Here is a 19,066-nt window from a genome sequence, read left to right as displayed (position 1 = left end):
TCACAATTGTTTTAATGGCTAAGAAGATGTCACAATGTGTTCTCCACGCTAGGGTTGTCATTGACTTATGGGGAGGTTTGGGGGGAGAATGGTGAAAAGAGAATACCAAGGAAGAAATCTAATACACGACTCAGGAATGCTGGAGAACACCCCTTCTCAGAGGATGCCTTCAGGAGGAACAGGTTGAAACTGCAGAAGAAGGGACATAATTCCTAGAGAGTCACTCATGGTCGCCACAGTCCCTGCACTGGAGAGTCAGCCTTCTGAAAGACTTGTAGGGGAGAGCATGCCGGTGTAGAAGGGCTCTGCTCTGCGTCAGGTAGATGTGGTTTGGAGCCCTGATAATGATATTTACAGCAGGGTGACTTTCTGGGCACATCACCTGACCTCCTCATCTGTAAGACATGTGGAGTTGTAAGGATCCAATGTGTTTCCAAAACACCTACTAGCCTTTCCCCTCTCCCCCTCTTATGATAGTCCTTCACTTGCCCCTTATTCAGAAGCTTGTCGTTACAGCGATTTGGAACCCCAAACACATTTACTCATAAAAGCCAGTAGCCCTGAGCTTCATGAAGTCTGGCCCCAACACCAGCCTACCTTACTATCCTCTTTCTCTTCCCACCATCCGCATTCACGGACTTGACTTTCAAGTCGTGATGGGTTCCTCAGGTGCCTTCCAAACACTTTTCAGCTTCCCCACCCACAAATTTATACTCCTTCCTCCTGGAATCCCAGACCTTTGCTTAGAATCATCTAGCAAATAAATATCCAGGTGAAATTCAAATCCAGCTCCTCCATTCCCTGATGATCTGTTCAGACCAGATTTCTCTTGCATGGGAATTCCTATTCTATTTCATCTAAGCTGGTCGTGTGAGCTTTACAATAAAAGTCACAGCATATTGCTTTTCGTAGCTGTTATAATGGAAATCTTGGCATATTCTTGTTTCCCCTCACACTGTTCCATGACCATTTGTTGTTGAATAAATTAATGATAATAGCTACATTTGTTGAGTGCATGCTATAGGCCAGGCAGTGTGCTATGCCCTTTACATGCGTTTCCTTATGTAATTATCACAGCAAAATTTTTTTAAAAATTAAAAAAAAAAAAAAATACCGTGATCCCCACGTTCTGTGGGGAGCTAAGGCTCATATGGCATAAGTAACTTTCCCAAAGTCAATTATCCAAAAAGTAGAGCAATGATTCCAACCTAGGGGTGTCTGACTCCATGCCCTATGTCCTTTCTACTTCCCAGGAGAGATAGCCTAGATTAAAAGTATATGAATAAAACTAAACTCAAGTACTGGGGACATTTACAACCTCAGGTCTAAGGTGTGTGACTTTCCAATGCTCCAGGCAGAGAGATGGCCACTCTTTCTCTTACCAGGGGAGGTAGGCCCCAGAAAGCAAAGAAACAAGATTCCAAATTTGAGGTCCACAAAATGCTGCAGAAAACATTTCCTGCCACTAGAGGACTCCCTTCCCCTTAGGCAAAAAGCGCAGCTTCCGGGGAAGATGGTACTCGGGCGATCCTGCTGTTGCTGGCCTGCTGGGGGCTTCGCTTCGCCTCCCTGAGGCTCAATCCATTTTGCCTAAAGCCCTGGGTCCCTGCAGAACCTGGCCAGCCTGTGAATCCATAGGGCAGTGCCCCAAGCTGGAGCAGTGGGAGGACAAGTCATTCCTGAGCCCCCTGGATTGGGGATGCCTTGGTGTAGGCCCTAGGCTCATTTGGGGGCTCCTTGCATAGCTCAGGACGTGTGAGGCAGAGGGCAGAATAGTAAACCTTCCTCCCTGGAGAAGCAGAGACGCAATGTGAGTAATCAGCATGCATCCCGCCCAAAGCCAGCCTGGCCTGCTCCAGGCCCCGAACCCACGGCAAAGGACTGCAGGGTAAGTGGTCCATGGACACCCCACTTCGGCAGGCTCTGCAGGCGGGATGCACCTGTAGGTTTTGCTGAGAGGAGGAGGGGAGCACCCTCGGGAATAATGAAGCGCTATATTGGTTGAAAATAACTTGCAGAGAGGCGTGAAGTACCTCTCTGGCTGCGACTGTACAGCCCGCTCCCCTGGGAGCTCCCTTGCCTTCCCCCCCTCTCCAAAGCTGGGAGGAGAGGGGTTTCTGCAGTATTCCATTGGGGTTCCCCTCCCCCCCTCCAGGGACCGTGGGATGGGGTGGGAGGGGAGGACTCAATGGTGCATTTTAATCAACAGCAACACCTTTGAAGTGGCATTAAGTGAAAAGAGGCAAATTGCTAAACCGTATCTAAGCTATTATTACTACAACGACATAAAATAACAGATTACAGCAAAGGCTTGAGAGAGGTTCAGGGAAGTGGTACAAAGAAAGGCCTGATGATCCGCCCTCTCCTTTTTCAGATTTGTTGATTTAGTTCAATTATGCGTGTGTTTAAAACGTGAAGGAAAAAAAGGTGAGTAAATGTGAATTGAGTTATAAAACATCTCCAAAGGCTTCACCGTGTCCTGAAAGGAGGTGTCCAGAAATAGGACAGGCAGCTGGACCTGAGAGCTCCGGATGGAGAAGCCCTAGCTCAGCGCAGCTGAGAGAATGAACTCCAGGTTCGAGCCCCCAGAGCGGACAGACGCGAACTTAGTTGGCCCCGAGGGTCCGTCCACTGTGTACCGTACGTCAGAACATTTCGCTATAACGACCACCCGGTCCTCTCCATCGTGCAGTCCCGCCGAGCGCCCACTTTAGAGGCCTCACACTGGGTCTTGGAGGGAACTAGGCGGCAAAGGGCTGGCCCGGCAGCGGCCGGGGCATTGTTTCAACCCCTCGGGTGGGATCCTGCAGGGAGGGGGAGGGGAGGGAAGGCGGTGTATCCTAGGGACCCGCCCCGTAGCCCTCCCAGGGGACTCGTGCATCAGCGCGTGTGAGCGCTGGGGCTTTGTGAAGTGTAGTGAGTCACCATGGAAACCCAAAGGAACGCGGAGAAGGGCGCGCGGGGGGTCGGCGGGTTCTTCGGCCTCACTCTCCTTCCCCTCTCGGACCCCGGCCCTGCAGCAGGGCCTGTCGGGAGTTGTAGTCCCAAGGCTGCGGCCGCGCGCGGCGGCGAAGATGCGGGGCGCCGCCTGTCCCCGCCTCCCCCTAACCTGCTAGCGCGAGGTGGGGGAGCACTGGGGAGGAGACGTCGGGTCGGTGATTGGCCCAGACCGCCTCCAGCCCCCACCCACGTCCCCTCCCCAGCCCGCGGCTTCCGACTCCAGCGCCCCGCGCGCCAAGGCGGCGATCGAGCGAGCGCGCGTGCTGCCGCCGCCGCCCCGAGCACCCGCAGCTCCTGCGCCGCGTCAAGACCGAGGAGAGACGGACCGACCGACGGACCCTCGCAGCCGCAGCATCCCTGAGGAGTGCGTGATGGCGGGGCGGGCGGTGGGCTTATTCTCCCTGGGCTGGGACATCCATCTCATGGCCTCTGTTTTTCTGGGAGGCGCACAAAAGGGCAGGGTTCGGGGTGCGCCCAGGGGCCCCGCTGCAGGGGACGCGGCGGGAGGTGTGGTTTGGGATTGGGACGGCCATCGGGGCTACACTGAGGCCGGAATGGGGTCCTCTTTGTACGCCCACGGAGCGCCGTGCAGTGCCTGGCTCATAGTAGGCGTTTCATGTGTGCTTGTGGGATTGCAAAGAATTGAGGTGAGGATACGGCTCGGTTGAAGGGATTTCACTCTTAGCACATAGTAGGTGCCCAGCCTCTCTCGTCGAGGTGCAGTGAATGACTGGAGGCTGGGCGGGGGCTTCTCTGGCTACCGCCCCGTCCTGCGCGAGTCCCTAGATCGACGCTATCTCTGGCCCCCCACCACCACCGGCACACACACCCTGCGTCCATCTCGCCTCCGGGTTGGGATTTGCCCAGCCTGTACCAGACCCGACGGCTTGTTCCACTCGACTGGCTAACGCAGCGGTCGCCTAAGGACGGTTCGCCTGCCGCCTCCGAGGCACCTGCCTGAACTACAAAGGCCGCCTGTGGCTGCCCGCCCCAGAGCGGGCGCCGAGCTGGGTCCCTTCGCTGGAGCCCATTGCGGGATCTCTCCCCGCAGCATCGATCTTGGTGGGCGACAGACACCGACGCCCCAGGCCTGGGGAGGGGCAAGAGCCCGAGCCTGAGAGAAGCTGGAATGGGGAGAGGCAGACGCGGGGCCTCCGTCTGGGCAAAGACGGGGAGATGGGGAAGCTGGGTGGGGACAGGTGACTGGGTCTGGGTGGAGGGGGAAGTAGAGACCAGGGTTGGAGGAGGAAAGAGAGAGGGGGCGGGGGGCGGGTCTGAGGCGGGAGGGAAGAGTGCGGTGCAGGTGGCGCGAGGCGGGGCGAGTCTGGGACTGAGGAAGAATGAGGATGGGAGGGCAGACGCTGCAGGGTGGAGACCGCCGGGGTTGAAGAGGGTAGACGCCGGGGAGGAGGAGACCCGCGCCGGCCGGGGGAGGGTCTCTCTGGGGAGGGAGGTCTCCCAGTGGAGGAAGGTCTCCGGGGAAGGGAGGGGGTGGGCGGCTGGGAGGCGGGTCTCGGGCCTGAAGACCCTCGGCTCCAGGCGTGGAGCCTGGAGATCCTGGCGGCCAGATCCAGGTGGCCAGCTGGGCGTGGCCGTTGGAATGGCAACCGACCTAGGATGGCGGATCCGAGACTGGGCTGAGCTGTCCCCACTAGGAGCTTTGTCTCCCGGCCTGACACAGCCCGTAGGGACTAGCTTAAGGTTTTGCGATAATCCGCAGCGCCGCAGGCACACCCTTTTCTTCGCGGAGCTGAAAGGCTTGGTCCAGTGGCAGATGCTGGCAGGGAGGCGGGATGGGGGAAGTCTCCCGCCGGAGAGACCCGGAGAACAATAGCCGGCACTGGTATCCACGCGACTCCGTACCAGGCCCCCCCCCCCATCCCCAGAATTGCAAGTGTTCAGTTTTCTGGTGCAGAAAATGCTCTGGTAGAAATCTCAGGGCGTGCGCTCGTCTTTTGGGGTTTGTGTTGGGGACCAAGCCCCGCTGTTAATTCCCTGGTGTGAGTCGCGCGTCCCCCAGACTGTGAGGCGGGCTGAAAGCCGCCGCCACCGGCTTTAGGTGCCTCCGCGCCGCCGCCTGCCCCTTGCTATTGACCAGGAGCCCAGACGTGGCGTGGCGGCCCGGCGGCGACCTGGAGGTTGCCTCCGTGCACAGCGAGCCCCCTTGAGCAGTCGGCTTTGTCTGCGGGCTCACGTCTAAGGTCTGCTGTGTGTTCATGGAAGGAGCAGTCAGGATTGTTGCGGATTGTGGTTAAAAACAAAAACAACAAACAAACCAAAAACCGGACAAGTGGCTTTTGGAGATTACCCGCCAAGGGTGCGGCTCTTGGCTTTTACAGCCTGCAGCCTGGGCACCAAAGCTTCCCATTGCCAGTGACCACACCCAAGCCAGTGTGTCCATCCTTTGCAGATTTTGCCTGTATTGTCTGCTGACCTAAGACAGGGACGGCTCTGTGATAGGAGGTGGCTGCTTGCCCATGGGAAAGCGGATGAACAGAAATGGAAGCACAAACCAGGGCTCAGCAGACCTTTCCATGCGCTCATAGTCTTGCTGGCTGTGTAAGCGTCTTTCATGCCAGACTGCAGCATCTTGACATGTGAAAGGATTACCCAATCCTAAAATTTCATTTTATAGGTTTTCTTTAATCATTGTTTAGCTTATATTAGAGGTGACTCTTTGGCATCAGGCTTCTACTTTTAAATTGTCATTCATTTAGCAAAAAAGATGTGTAGGGAGGGCAAGGCAGAAGGATTATTTTCTTTTATTCATATTTTATTTTATTTAGAGTGAAGGAAGCTTGGATAAAAGACAGAGCATCATAGGACTCAATCATTGTGACTTGTATTTGCCCTTAAGTTAACTGATGAGCCTTTGGCTCTCTAGCCTTGAAACCCCAGGATTTTCTTTCTTAACCAGGTTGATGCATAAGGTTGGTGCATAAGGCTGTGATATCACTGTTGGCTCTTGCCCAGAATATTCGATAGTTGCCAACCCGAAAGCCTCCTATTTGGGCAATACCGAGTGGACACAGGAAAGCAGCAGTCGGCTGTATCTTGCTGGTTTTCAAGGATGGTGTTTTTAAGAGGTGCCTCTCAGAATTTACAAAACTGGTCTGAAAGGATTAATCGGAATGCTGTTCACTGAATGATTTAAACTAAGTTAATAGACCTGTCTATCTCTAGAGTAGATGAAAACCAGGAATCTTAATATTGGAAAACCTACAATCTGACACAGAGGTTTTCTTCTTATGAAAGAGCTCCAGGGGGAAATGTGTCTTCATGTCGTACCCAAGGGGGAAAGTTTCAGAAGGGAATGTTTTGTTGGTTTATTCTTTTTGAAAGAATTTTACGGGTTTATTTAAAGGTGTAATCCTGTTGAGCCCTGTGTGAACATCCATCCCAATAGTTTCCTCCTGGAGAGTCCACAGATGAGGAAGGCCAGCATCCGTATGACCAGCCCATTTGTATAGGGAAGATGGAGAGAAAGCAGCATCCTTCTCCTACCTCCTGTCAAAATGTCTGGGAGACAGGGCCCAGAGGGAAGAATCAGGCGACCCCAGAATTCAGGGGTGCCATTGTTAACTTCCATCTCCCTGACCTCGGGGACCTTGGCTAGGTATATACAAGATGTTCATAGGACATGAACCTGTTTCCAGCATAGCCCCTCCAAGATGGAGTGGTAAGCCAGGATACTTTCAATATGCTTTATGCACTGTGCGTTTCCTCCTATGGGAATGGTTACGCAGCAAGGCGAGCATACACAATTGGCAGAAGTTAGGTTTGGGGACTTGGTGTCGACTTCCTCTGTGGTACCTCCACACCTCTCTGTCCTTCTACCATGGATACCTGGGAGTTTTCCCTCCTTAATAACCACTCCTCGGGGGCGCCTGGGTAGCTCAGTCAGTTAAGTGTCCAACTCCAGCTCAGGTCACGATCTTGTGGTTAATGGGTTTGAGCCCCGCATCGGTCTCTGTGCTGACAGCTCGGAGCCTGGAGCCTGCTTTGGATTCTGTGTCTCCCTCTCTCTCTGCCCCTCCCCCACTCGCACTAGTCTCTCTCTTTCTCTCTCTCAAAATAAATAAACATTAAAAAAATAATAATAACTGCTCCTCTGACCCAGGATTCAGCATGATCCTACATAAAGAAAGCTCCAGGGAACTGTAGGCCAAGGGCCATCACAACTGGCCACATCTCTGGAGTAAATGAGGATTTAGATAATTATACAGAGCCAGAGAAGTCGGTATTCTTATTTTTTTAAGTTTATTTATTTATTTTGAGAGAGCATGAACTGGAGAGGGGCAGAGAGAGAGAGGAAGAGAAAGAATCCCAAGCAGGCTCCCCGCTGTCAGCGCAGAGCCCAACTTGGGGCTCGAACTCACAAACTGTGAGATCACGACCTGAGCCAAAACCAAGAGCTGGACGCTTGGTATCTAAGACCCAGGGTGCCTGGCCGGCTCAGTCAGTAGAGCATGCGACTCTTGATCTTGGGGTGGTGAGTTCAAGCTCCACTTTGGGTGTAGAAATTACTTAAAAAAAATCTAAAAACCTGTCTATCTTGCTGGTGTAAAAATTAACCAAATTCTGATAGAATCTGATCCTGTTCATTTTTGTTTTCCGAGCTATAAGAAAATAATTTCAGAAACACCTTGTAAGACTTAGTACACAGGAACCTATAGGAGAACAATAATACTGAAAATCTTTGTCGGCATGAAAACCTGTAGGAAGAAGTTGGCATAATGTGAAATCAAATGAGAATAACAAGTCAGGTGTTTGATTTTATTGCACTTCTAGCAAATAAATGAGAAATAATTTTAGGATCACTTTGCCTTAATTTTTTTTTATTTTTTATTTTATTTTTTAAATTTTTATTTACTTATTTTTTAACATTTATTTAGTTTTGAGAGACAGAGAGAGAGAGCGCACAAGCAGGGGAGGAAGAGAGAAAGAGGGAGATATAGAATCTGAAGCAGGCTCCAGGCTCTGTGCTGTCGGCACAGAACCCTACGTGGGGCTCGAACCCAAGAACCCTGAGATTGTGACTTAAGCCGAAGTCGGATGCTTAACTGACTGAGCCACCCAGGCACCCCACGTTTCCCCCCATCTAATCTTTCATTGCAAGGGGCTGGGGCAGGCTGCAGTGGGGTATCACCAGTGGGAACAGAAAGAATGATTAGGACCACTTCATGAACCCCCACCCTTGCAAATAGTAGGAATAGCTCTGTGCTGAGTCTGAGCTTCTTTAAGCACAGCTGTTGTCAGCAGCTGAGAACTTGTAGTTAAGAATGTTCCAGAAGTGCTCTGATTCCAGCTTTGCCAAATCATCACAATGTGTGGTGTTGGCCTGGCATTTCACCTGCCCCTTCATCATCTAGAAGATCAGGTACTGGTGAGGGGCTGTTGTTCCAAGGCTGTTCTGGTTTTGGTGTAGGAAAGAGTGTTCATGTTTGGTTGATGGTAATTGTTGGGAATAAAAATATCTGCAGTTTTCCAGCTAAGAAATAAACTCAGCATCACAGAATTACTTATTTAACAAACACTTTCCAAGCACTTACTCTGTGCTGGGGTTGTTCTAGTGCCTATGAATTAAGTACTATTATTATCCCCAGCTTACAGTACAGAAATCACCCAGCTAGAGGAGTCGCAGAGCCAACCTTCAAACCCCAGGGGTCTGCTTAGAGTCTGTATAACTTGCGGTTCTCCAGAGAAACAGAACCAGTAATGGTTATCTTACATGATTGTGGGGTCTGGCAAGTCTGACATGCCTAGGGCAGGCCAGCAGGGTGGAAACTCTCAGCCAGGAACTGATGTTGAGGTCTGAAGACAGAATTTCTTCTTCCTCCAAGGGAACCTCGGTTTTTCTCTTAAGGCCTCTCAACTGATTGTATGAGGCCCACCCATATTACTGAAGAAAACCTCCTTTCCTTAAAGTCAACTGATTGTAGATGTTAACCACATCTACAAAATATCTCGACAGCAACAATATATAGATGGTGTTTGACTGAATAACTATACTATACTACACCATACTATACTATACTGTACTATAGCTTAGCCAAGTTGACATAAGAAACCAACCATGACAGAGTCCATGCTTTTTTTTTTTTTTTAATATTTATTTATTTATTTATTTATTTATTTACTTACTTACTTACTTACTTAGAGAGAGAAAGAGTGTGTGAGCAGGGTAGGGGCAGAGAGAGAGAGAGAGAGAGAGAGGGAGAGGAAGAATCCCAAGCAGGTTCCGCACAGTCAACGCAGAGCCCGGGGCTGGGCTCCATCTCACAAATCGTGAGATCATGAACCGAGATGAAATCAAGAGTAGGACGCTTAACCGACTGAGCCACGCAGGCGCGCCCACAGAGTCCAGGCTTTTGAAACACCACTCCAACCAAGAACCTTACCTGGTGGGTGTAAGGTTTACAGTCAACGAAAGAATTTAGCAATGAGCTGTTCCGTGACAAAATGGTTCTCCCTCCTCTTGTTTAAAATAATATCTGGACCTCTTTTTCATCCACGTAGCTTCCAGCACGAAATACTGCTCAGAGTGAGCATTCAGTAACGTTGAAAGAATGGCCGAGTGAATGATCTAGATGATGTGTTACAGGATTTTCCAGCCATTGAGACCTCTGGCTCCCCATTTAAATTGAAAATCCTTGGGCTCAAGTGAAGCTGAGGTTTTATGAATGAGGAGATTCTCCTGAGAAAAGAAGAGTATCTTCGTTCTGAACTGAGTGTTGTGTCATTCCCCACCCCCAACATCTGTCCGTTTTCATTGGCAGCAAAGTTTTTCGGGGTCTGTCGCTGCCTCAACTCCCTGTGAATGTGTCTCCCACACACCAGCAGTGCCCAGTACTCAGTCACACCATCTTTGTGTCACTTCAGTGTCCATTGACAGGCAGCCCCTTTGTTGATTTCAAATCCGCCATGGGCTCACTCTAATTTCTCAGGCTTTGGGTCTTTATTCTCCCTGCTTTTGTCTGGTCCTGCCCTTCCCTTTGTCCCTCTGCGGGGCATGATCCACTATTGATGGAGAGGTCCCCTCCTTTCTCATTTTTACCACTTCATCCAGATTTGTCTTTGTGGATTGATAGGTTCATTCTGTTATAAAATTCAAACATAGCCTCCAAATTTTTTTCATGCAATGGTTTTTTTAGCCGTGTTTGCAATACATGTGAAACTCAACTTGGATTATTCTAAGTCCGCCCTATTGCCAAGGGTGTGGGCAATACATAGGCTTAAGATGGTGACTTTGGGAGGGTGGGATGAGGGTGTATTTTGAAAATACTCTTGTTTTTTAAACTCTTTGGTGAATTATAACAGATACCTAGAAAATATATGAATCGTAAGCATATAGCATAATGAATTTTTGCAAACTGAACATACCAGGCCAAGAAATAGATTACCAGTACCCCAAAGCCCTTCGCCTCCCCCTCCCTTTTTAATTAATCTCTACGCCCAGTGTGGGGCTTAAATCTACAACCCTGAGATCAAGCGTCATGTGCTCCACCAACTAAGCCAGCCAGTCATCCCCCCAAAGTCTCCCTCTTAAGTCGCCTCCCAGTCACTGTCCTTCCTCCAGGGTTAATAACCACCCACCTGACTCCTTACAGCACAGATCAGCTTTGCCTGTTTTTGAACTATTTTACAAATGGAATCCTTACAGTGGAAACTTTTTCATGGGTGGCTTCTTTTGCTCAATGTTATGTTTGTTGCATTTCATTTGCTCATTTTCATTGCTATATATTGTCCCATTGTGTAAATGTACCGTAGTATCCATTGTGTTGTTAATGGGTATTTGGGTAGTTTCCAGTTTGAGACTATCATGAATAGTGCTGCTGTGAATATTCTAGTACGCGTTTTGTTCGTGAACATATGTGTGTTTCTGTTGGGTATAACCTTAGGAGTAGAACTGCTGGGTCGAGGGTTTGCATATGTTATTTTTTAGTAGACTGTGCCAAATAGTAAGATTAATGGTGATTAAAAACATTGTTAAGAAGAGTTTTTAAAAAGACATTCTGAGGGATGTACTGCTGTGATTAAACCATTTTTAGAAATCCTAGAGGCTGGTATAATGTCGTGGCTTGATCAGAGGTTGGTTTCCAACTCTCATTCTTCAGGAAAAAATAGAACTTCAAGCTGTGCCTGATTCCACAGTAGCTGAAATGAACTTCTTTTTTTTTTCTTTTTTTTTTTTAATTTGAGAGAGAGAGAAAGCACAAGCAAGGGAGAGGGGCAGAGGCAGGAAGAGAGAGAGAAAATCTTAAGCAGTCTCCATGCTCAGGCTTGATCCCACGACCCTGGGATCATGACCTCAGCTGAAAACAAGAATCAAGAGTCAGACACTCAACCAACTGAGCCTCCAGGTGCCCCTGAAATGAACATTTTTAAACTAAGGGTTGTGTTTCAGCCTTAGTCTTGCTACAGCGATTTCCTTACTCCTGTTTCTTAAGGAAAAGATGAGAACAGATTATAATTGCAACATGGGTCCCCAAATCATTCCAGAGATGTCCTATCAGCCTTGAACAAGATTAACAAGTGATTTTTTTCTTCTGTTAACTATTTTGCGTTTCTTACATCAAATAGCGATTTTGAGTTGTGTCATTTCTCTGGCTTAAAAAATTCCTCAAAAGGGGGCAGCTTGGAATCACAGAGTTCGGATTTCTTACTTGGGAATTAGAATTCTAGCATAGATTCCCCCGACCCCCTTTTTTTTGTGGGTTTCTAAAAAAGACTTAAAACGGACATGATTCTTACAACTGGATTATAATGGGACAAAGCCTCTGCAACTACTGAAACCCAATAAAGATGAGGCACAGAGATAGAGCAACAGCCTTCAGATTGCGGATATAAGGCAAACCCATTTCATCGCCATGGCTGATCTTCACCCTTGGTCTAGGAGAGGTGGCAGTGATAACATGGCCAGTATAGATCAAGGGCGGCAGTTTAGGTGTGATTACAGGATGGTGGTAATGAAGCCTATACTACCAAGGGAGCATGACAAGGTCGTCACGAATTCCTAACCCCTCAGGTTTTTCTTTAGGAGACCCATTCACAGAGAGAAAGACTTTTTTCCTGTCACGTGGCTTGCCACGTCTGTATCCATCCTCGTACAAGCAAGCGAGGGAGACAAGATTTATCCTTGCCTAAGCACCTAGGTTTACTGCTTAGACTCTGAGTCCCTTAAGCGCTTAGGCAATACTGTAAGATTTAATTTGTACTTTATTTTTTTAAGTGTTTATTTATTTTGAGATAATTTGTACTTTAAAATGTATAGGGGTGCCTGGGTGGCTCAGTCGGTTAAGCCCTCAACTTCAGATCAGGTCATGATCTCACGGTTTGTGAGTTTGAACCTCGCATCAGGCTCCTTTGCTGTCAGCATAGAGCCCACTTCGGATCCTCTGTACCCTTCTCTCTCTGCCCCTCCCCTGCCTGTGCTCACTCTCTCTCTCTCTCGAAAATAAAATAAACATTAAAAAAAATTTTTTAATGAAATAATAAAAATAAATAAATAAATAAAATGTATAATATAATATTCTGATACCTAATCAATTATAAACCACCCATAGACCATTTTGCTAATACAGCTAACGTAATGACTGCTTGTTTCATCAAAGCTTTGTCCATATGCTCACATAATTTTTTTTATTATTAAATATAATTTATTGTCAAATTGGTTTCCATACAACACCCAGTGCTCATCCCAACGGGTGAATTTTTACAGAATTATGACCACAACATGGATACTATTGGTATTCTGTTGTTTAACATTAAAAAAAAAAAAGCTCTTTGGGGCGCCTGGGTGGCTCTGTCAGTTGAACGTCCGACTTTGGCGCAGGTCATGATCTCATGGTTCATGGGTTTGAGCCCCGCCTCGGGCTCTGTGCCGACAGCTCAGAGCCTGGAGCCTGCTTCAGATTCTGTGTCTCCCTCTCTCTCTGCTCCTCCCTGCTCATGCTCTGTCTCTTGATATCAAAAATAAATAAACATTTTAAAAATGTAAAAAAAAAAAAAGCTTTTTTATGTCTCTACCTAATTTAGAAATGTGAACTTTTAAATGGCTATCTGCCATTCCATTGGAAGAAACACTGTTGTATTTAAACATTTACTTATTGGGGTGCCTGTGTGGCTCAGTCGGTTAAGGGTCTAACTTCAGCTCAGGTCATGATCTCGTGGTCTGTGAGTTTGAGCCCCACATCGGGCTCTGTGCTGACAGCTCAGAGCCTGGAGCCTGCTTCAGATTCTGTCTCCCTGTCACTCTCAAAAATAAACAAACATTAAAAATATTTTAAACATTTACTTATTGGTGAACATTTAGATTATGTCCAATTTTTTCTATTATCTTAAATATTGTTCACATCTTTATGAGTGAACATCACATACATGATTTTATCACCGAGCTGATAATGTTTTTGAGAATTGGAATTCCCTTAAAAGGAATTTTTGGTGTGGGGGATGCAGTTTTAATCATAATACCTGATATAGTTTGCACATAAAGACACATGCATGAATGTATGTTAATTCCTTGACTTAAGGACCAACTTCACAAAGTTCCCTGATTGCTTTCTCATCTGTCTTCGTCAGCAAGTTGATCATCAAAGAATTTGTGTAAATGTAGGAATAAAATTGTCTGAAATAGTCATTAAAAACAGGGCTGCAGTGGGATGGATGCCTGTGCGTCTCAGTCAGTTGAATGTCCTACTCTTGATTTGGGCTCGGGTCATGATCCCAGGGTCATGGGATGGAGCTCCATGTCAAGCTCCATGCTGAGTGTGGAGCCTGGTTGAGAGTCTCTCTCTCTCTCTCTCTCTCTCTCTCTCTCTCTCTCTCTCTCTTCCTCCGCCTCCACTCCTCTCTCATACTCTTGCACTCTCTCTATATATATAATTTTTTTTTAATTAAAAAAATTAAAAATAGGGGCGCCTGGGTGGCTCAGTCAGTTAAGCATCTGACTTCGGCTCAGGTCGTGATCTCACGGTTTGTGAGTTCAAGCCCCGTGTCGGGCTTTGTGCTGACAACTCAGAGCCTGGAGCCTGCTTCGGATTCTGTGTCTCCCTCTCTGTCTGCTCTTCCCCTGCTCATGCTCTGTCTCTCTCTCCTTCAAAAATAAAAAAACATTAAAAAAATTTTTAATACAATAAAATAAAAATAAAAGATAAATTAAAAACAGGACTGCCATAATAACTTGGAAGGCAAAGGACTGTAAGTAAAGCCAACTTTCATCAATAAGTTCTATAAAAGTCTGCCGTTTCTTAATAGCAAATAGCACCCAAAGTTGGCCACTGTGAAAGACATTCTGTGGTCTCCGAGTTGTGTAGGGATCACACAGTTATGCGGAACACTCAGTATTTAGTTAAATTCTAAATACCCGGGTGGAATGCAAATAGCCAGGAACTGGAAATGAGGGTTGGAGCAGCGTGGCAAGTGAGCGAGGGTTTACTAACCATCCAATGGCTGGACTTGGCTTGCATTGAGCTGTCATTTGAGATGGCCATGAGCCTCCACTCACGTATTTCCTCAGTGTCTGCAGGGGGCCAAGCAATTTCCAGGAACGAGCTTGCTCATGGGAGAGAGGTGGGTTTGAATCCAGACTCTGCTGCTTCCTAGGTGTCAGAGATCTCAGGCAAAGTCCATCTCCCCAAGCCTTGGTTTTGTGATCTGGAGGAATGTTAATATCTTCCTCACAGGTTTGTAGGGAGGACTAATGGCATTCACGCACGGAGCCTGGCGGGTGTGTGGGAGATACTCAGTAAGCGGAGCTAATGGTATTCTCTAGGGGCTGAGTTTGGTGGATATGTAACGGTATATAAAAGTATGCTCCAAGGCGCATGATTGTCAAATGAATAGGCTGGACTATATGGTCATTGGTGCAGAGATAATAGAGAGCACATGAGAAATTCGGTCAAAACGGTTTCGTTGCCTCTGTACCGTGAGGAAGTGGAGACTAGATGCTATCTGACAGCTTTGATGTTCTGTGACAGCCATGCTGTGTCACTGCTGGGAGTGTCGTGTCACGATGCCTTACCAGCTGAAACCTGCAGACTGCACTATCTGTCGACATTAAAACCGCACATACCCTTTCCCCCAGCAGTACCACCTCTAGGAGTGTACCCTAAAGGTATGCAAACAAGTGCACGATGAAAAATACCAAGGGCTATTATTGCGGCATGATTTATACTAGCCAAAAATCAGACCCAACCTAAATTCCCATCATTGGAGAGCTAGTTAAATACATTCTGATACATCCTTACAAAGAATTATTATGCAACCATTAAAAAGACGAGGCAGACACTTGTTTTTTTAAATGTTTTTATTTTTATTTTGAGAGAGGGACAGAGAGAGGGAGCAGAGAGGGAGGGAGACACAGAATCCAAAGCAGGCTCCAGGCTCTGAGCTGTCAGCACAGAGTCCCATGCGGCGCTTGAACCCGTGAGCTGTGAGATCATGACCTGAGTTCAAGTCGGACACTTAACCGACTGAACCACCCAGGCGCCCCTATGTTCTAATATAGAACAAGGGGCCAATTTATATCACAACAGAAAGAAAGCAGGCAGAGTGATATTTCATGCATGCTGCTATTTTGTGCAATACAAAATAGATAAGTATATGCTTAAATATGCATAGGTTGTCCATGCAAAGAAACACGGCAAAACCTGTGATGGTGCTTATCTTCAGAGGAGGGGACTATTTATATGGTCTTAAATGTTTATCATGTGTATATTTTACCTGTTCAAACAGTAATAACAATAATTTGGCAGCTTTTCCTGGCTCTGGCTCACCTTGGAAGGGATTCCAGAAAACTTGAGAAGAGTTGAGTTCTTGGCCCCATGCTCATGGCTTCTGTTCTCAGATGGTCTCCCACATGGAGGACCCCTAAAAATAAGACACAAGCATGCAGAGTAGGGCTTTCGAGCCGCTGAAGAGACAGAATGTGTAACTCCTTCAAAAAAGGAAGGTGCTGGGACCAGGTAGACTAAGGATGAGCCATTACGACAATTAACAAATAGCATCTAGTATTTTCCCTTCCGATCATTTTTATTCAGGAAAATTTGGTGTAAATCTTAGGATAGAAGATGAGAAACACTACCCGGACATCACGATCATTTTTTAATCTTAAAAAATGTCTGCATTCTAATATGTACAGGTGCTCATTCCTTTATCCCTTCCTTTACGGAAGAGGTGCTATTGAACACCTACTGTGGGCCAGGTGTCATCGTAGGACATCGGAAGAACCTTAGACAACATCTCATCATTTCACAGAGGAGGAACCTCCAGGGCAATTTAACTTCCAACGAGCTATATCAGTGCAGAGAAAGCATCTGGTGATTTTTGCCCTCTTTGGTCTCAAATGACAACAGGTTAAGAAGCCTCCAGATCATCCTGTAGAATTAGTTCCATTCTGCTTTATGGTTTGGTTACTTGTGGGCATGTTTTCTCTGCAAGGATTGTGAAGAGGGTCTCTTGGTGTGTCCCGTGCCATGATCCCCAGCTCCTGACGTTCACACCTCTGTGTAATGCTTTCCTGGGACTTTTTTTTTGTTTTTTTGTTTTTTTCTTTAATGTTTATTTTTGAGAGAGAGTGTGCACGTGCAAGCTGGGGAGGGGCAGAGGGGGATGGGGAGAGAGAATCTCAAGCAGGCTCCGCATGGTCGGCTCAGAGCCCTACACGGGGCTCGAACTCAGATCATAACTTGAGCCGAAATGAAGAGTCGGACGCTTACCCGAATGAGCCACCCAGGCACCCCTGTGACTTGTTTTTAATCAATAGAAGATGGCAGAGGTGACAATGTCATTCCCCTGACTATATGATACACGACCTCGTCTGGCTAGCAGACTTGCTGTAAAGACTCTCCTTGCTCCCTTGAGAAGTAAGTGGTTATGTTGGGGAAGCCCACTTGGCAAGAAATTGGGTGGCCTCTTGGAGCTGAGAGTGGCCCTTAGCTGAAAGCCTACAACCGTAAGGAAATGAATTCTGTCAACAACCTGGGGAAGCTTAAGGCAGGTTCTCGCTCTTTTTACTTTTTTTCTCGTCTTTTTACTTTTTTTTTTTAACATTTATTCATTTTTGAAAGGCAGAGAGAGACAGAGCACGAATGGCAGAGAGAGAAGGAGACACAGAAACAGAAGCAGGCTCCAGGCTCCAAGCTGTCAGCACAGAGCCCGACGTGGGGCTCGAACTCACAGACCGCGAGATCATGACCTGAGCCGAGGTCGGCCACTTAACTGACTGAGCCACCCAGGCGCCCCATGTCTTTTTACTTTCATACCAAGCCAGCCACCTGCATTGCCCTTGGCCCATCCCACCCCTCCGTGCTCAGCTCTGGCAAGCAGTACTCTCTTTACACCCTTTGGCACAGCTCCGATAGGGGCCGCAGATCTACTCCAGAAACTGGCTCCATGCTTTTGGTGCCCTCCTTGCTTTACACTGGTTCAGTTTCAGTTGCTGACCCGGAGCCGTGGGGACATTACTTGACACTTCCCCTCAGACCTGTACCCCAGATGCCCTCCTGGGGACCTGTTTCTTGACTTGTAGACCTGCCTGGAGTTTCCATTCTTTCCTGTTACTGCTTCTCGAAACTTAGAAGCACCCTGATGCAAGTCTGAAATCTTTGAGGCCTTGCTGACAACTTTATGGAGGTATAATTTACGTACCATAAAGTTCACGCATGGAAAGGATACAATGCAATGGTTTCTACTGTATTCATAATTGTGTAACCATCACCGTACTCTTATCTCAGAACATTGTCATCACCCCAGAAAGAAACCCCTTACCCATTAGCAGTCACTTCCCGTTCCCGCCACCCCACCCCCAGCTCCTGGCAACCACTAATCCACTTTCTATTGATTTGCCTGTTCCAGACATTTCGTGTAAATGGAATCATGTATGGTGTTTCATAACTGTTCTCATTTTTTTAATGTTTACTTATTTTAGAGAGAGAGAGAAAGAGAGAGAGAGTGCGAGCAAGGGAGGGGCAGAGAGAGAGGGAGACACAGAATTGGAAGCAGCCTCCAGGCTCTGAGCTGTCAGCACAGGGCCCAACTAGTGCTCAAACTCACGAACTGCGAGATCGTGACCTGAGCTAAAGTCGGACACCTAACCAACTGAGCCACTCAGGGCCCCTGTTCTCATTTTTTTTTTTTTTAAGTTATTTATTTACAGAGAAAGAGAGTGTGAGCAGGGGAAGGGCAGAGAGTGAGGGAAAGAAGGAAAATCCCAAGCAAGCTCCACCCCAGCTGTTCTCATTTTTTAATCTTAAAAAAATGAATGCAAGGTCTACACTCTAGTTCACAAAATACCAATTTTTTGTGTGTTCACATGAAATTGTAAAGAATTTGGGGGGGGGGGGTGCGGTGCCTCGTGGCTCAGTAGGTTGAGTGTCCAGCTCTTGATTTCAGTTCAGGTCACGATCTCACAGTTGGTGAGATCGAGCCCTGCGTGGGGCTCCTCGCTGTTGGCTTGGGATTCTCTTTCCTCTCTCTCTCTGCCCCTCTCCCAACACACACGCATGCACGTGTTTTCTCTCTCTTTCTCTCCAAACAAAAACAAAAAACAAAAAAACACTGAATCCCAAAATTAATAAAAATAAAAATTTAGAAAAAAGACGAATTTTGGGAATTACCCACCGTTAAAACGTTTAACCCCACCAAAGTGCTCCAGGAAGTGGCGCTCCAGGAATGAGCCCCCAAGCCTCATTCATGCCACTCTCTTTGGGCTCGGGTCTGAAAAAGCGGGCCTAGATAATTCTGACAGCATCTAGATCTTTCTATCCAGAGCAGATAAAAATCCAAAAGTTGGATTATTTGAGTGGATGCTTTAAGGGGAAGGTGATTAACGTTCTGTGTGCATCTGCCTGTAGCCAGGCACCATGCTAAGTACTGCGGGAAGAGAAAGGTGGAGGGACGCCCGGGCCTTGCAGACTCTGTGCCCTCCGAGCAGTGGCAGAGGAGAGCTAATGTCTCCCTCGGGCTGAGAGAATGGTCCTCGCCCTTAGGATACATCAAAAGCCTTTTCTGACAAGGTGTTAGGCAGGATTTGGGGAAGAGGACATTAGGGCAGAGGGTTTGGTGT

At 47.5% G+C, this 19,066-nt stretch overlaps 1 protein-coding gene across 3 annotated transcripts in view; it reads left to right on the top strand.

Annotated features, from left to right (window-relative positions):
• Positions 1 to 2,966: 2,966 nt before the first annotated feature.
• The window catches only part of DPYSL5 (dihydropyrimidinase like 5), a 100,715-nt gene continuing 84,615 nt past the window's right edge, over positions 2,967 to 19,066 (top strand). For 2 of the 3 annotated variants that reach the window (XM_049652425.1, XM_049652426.1), the window contains exon 1: positions 2,967 to 3,364. The gene's annotated coding sequence lies outside the window, so the exon portion shown is untranslated. The remainder of the gene's footprint in view (positions 3,365 to 19,066) is intronic. The other variant, XM_049652428.1, reaches the window with a different exon arrangement.

The sequence above is a fragment of the Panthera uncia genome, assembly GCF_023721935.1.
Source record: "Panthera uncia isolate 11264 chromosome A3 unlocalized genomic scaffold, Puncia_PCG_1.0 HiC_scaffold_12, whole genome shotgun sequence".
Lineage (NCBI taxonomy): Eukaryota > Metazoa > Chordata > Mammalia > Carnivora > Felidae > Panthera > Panthera uncia.
This window is presented reverse-complemented; position numbering and strand designations above follow the sequence as displayed.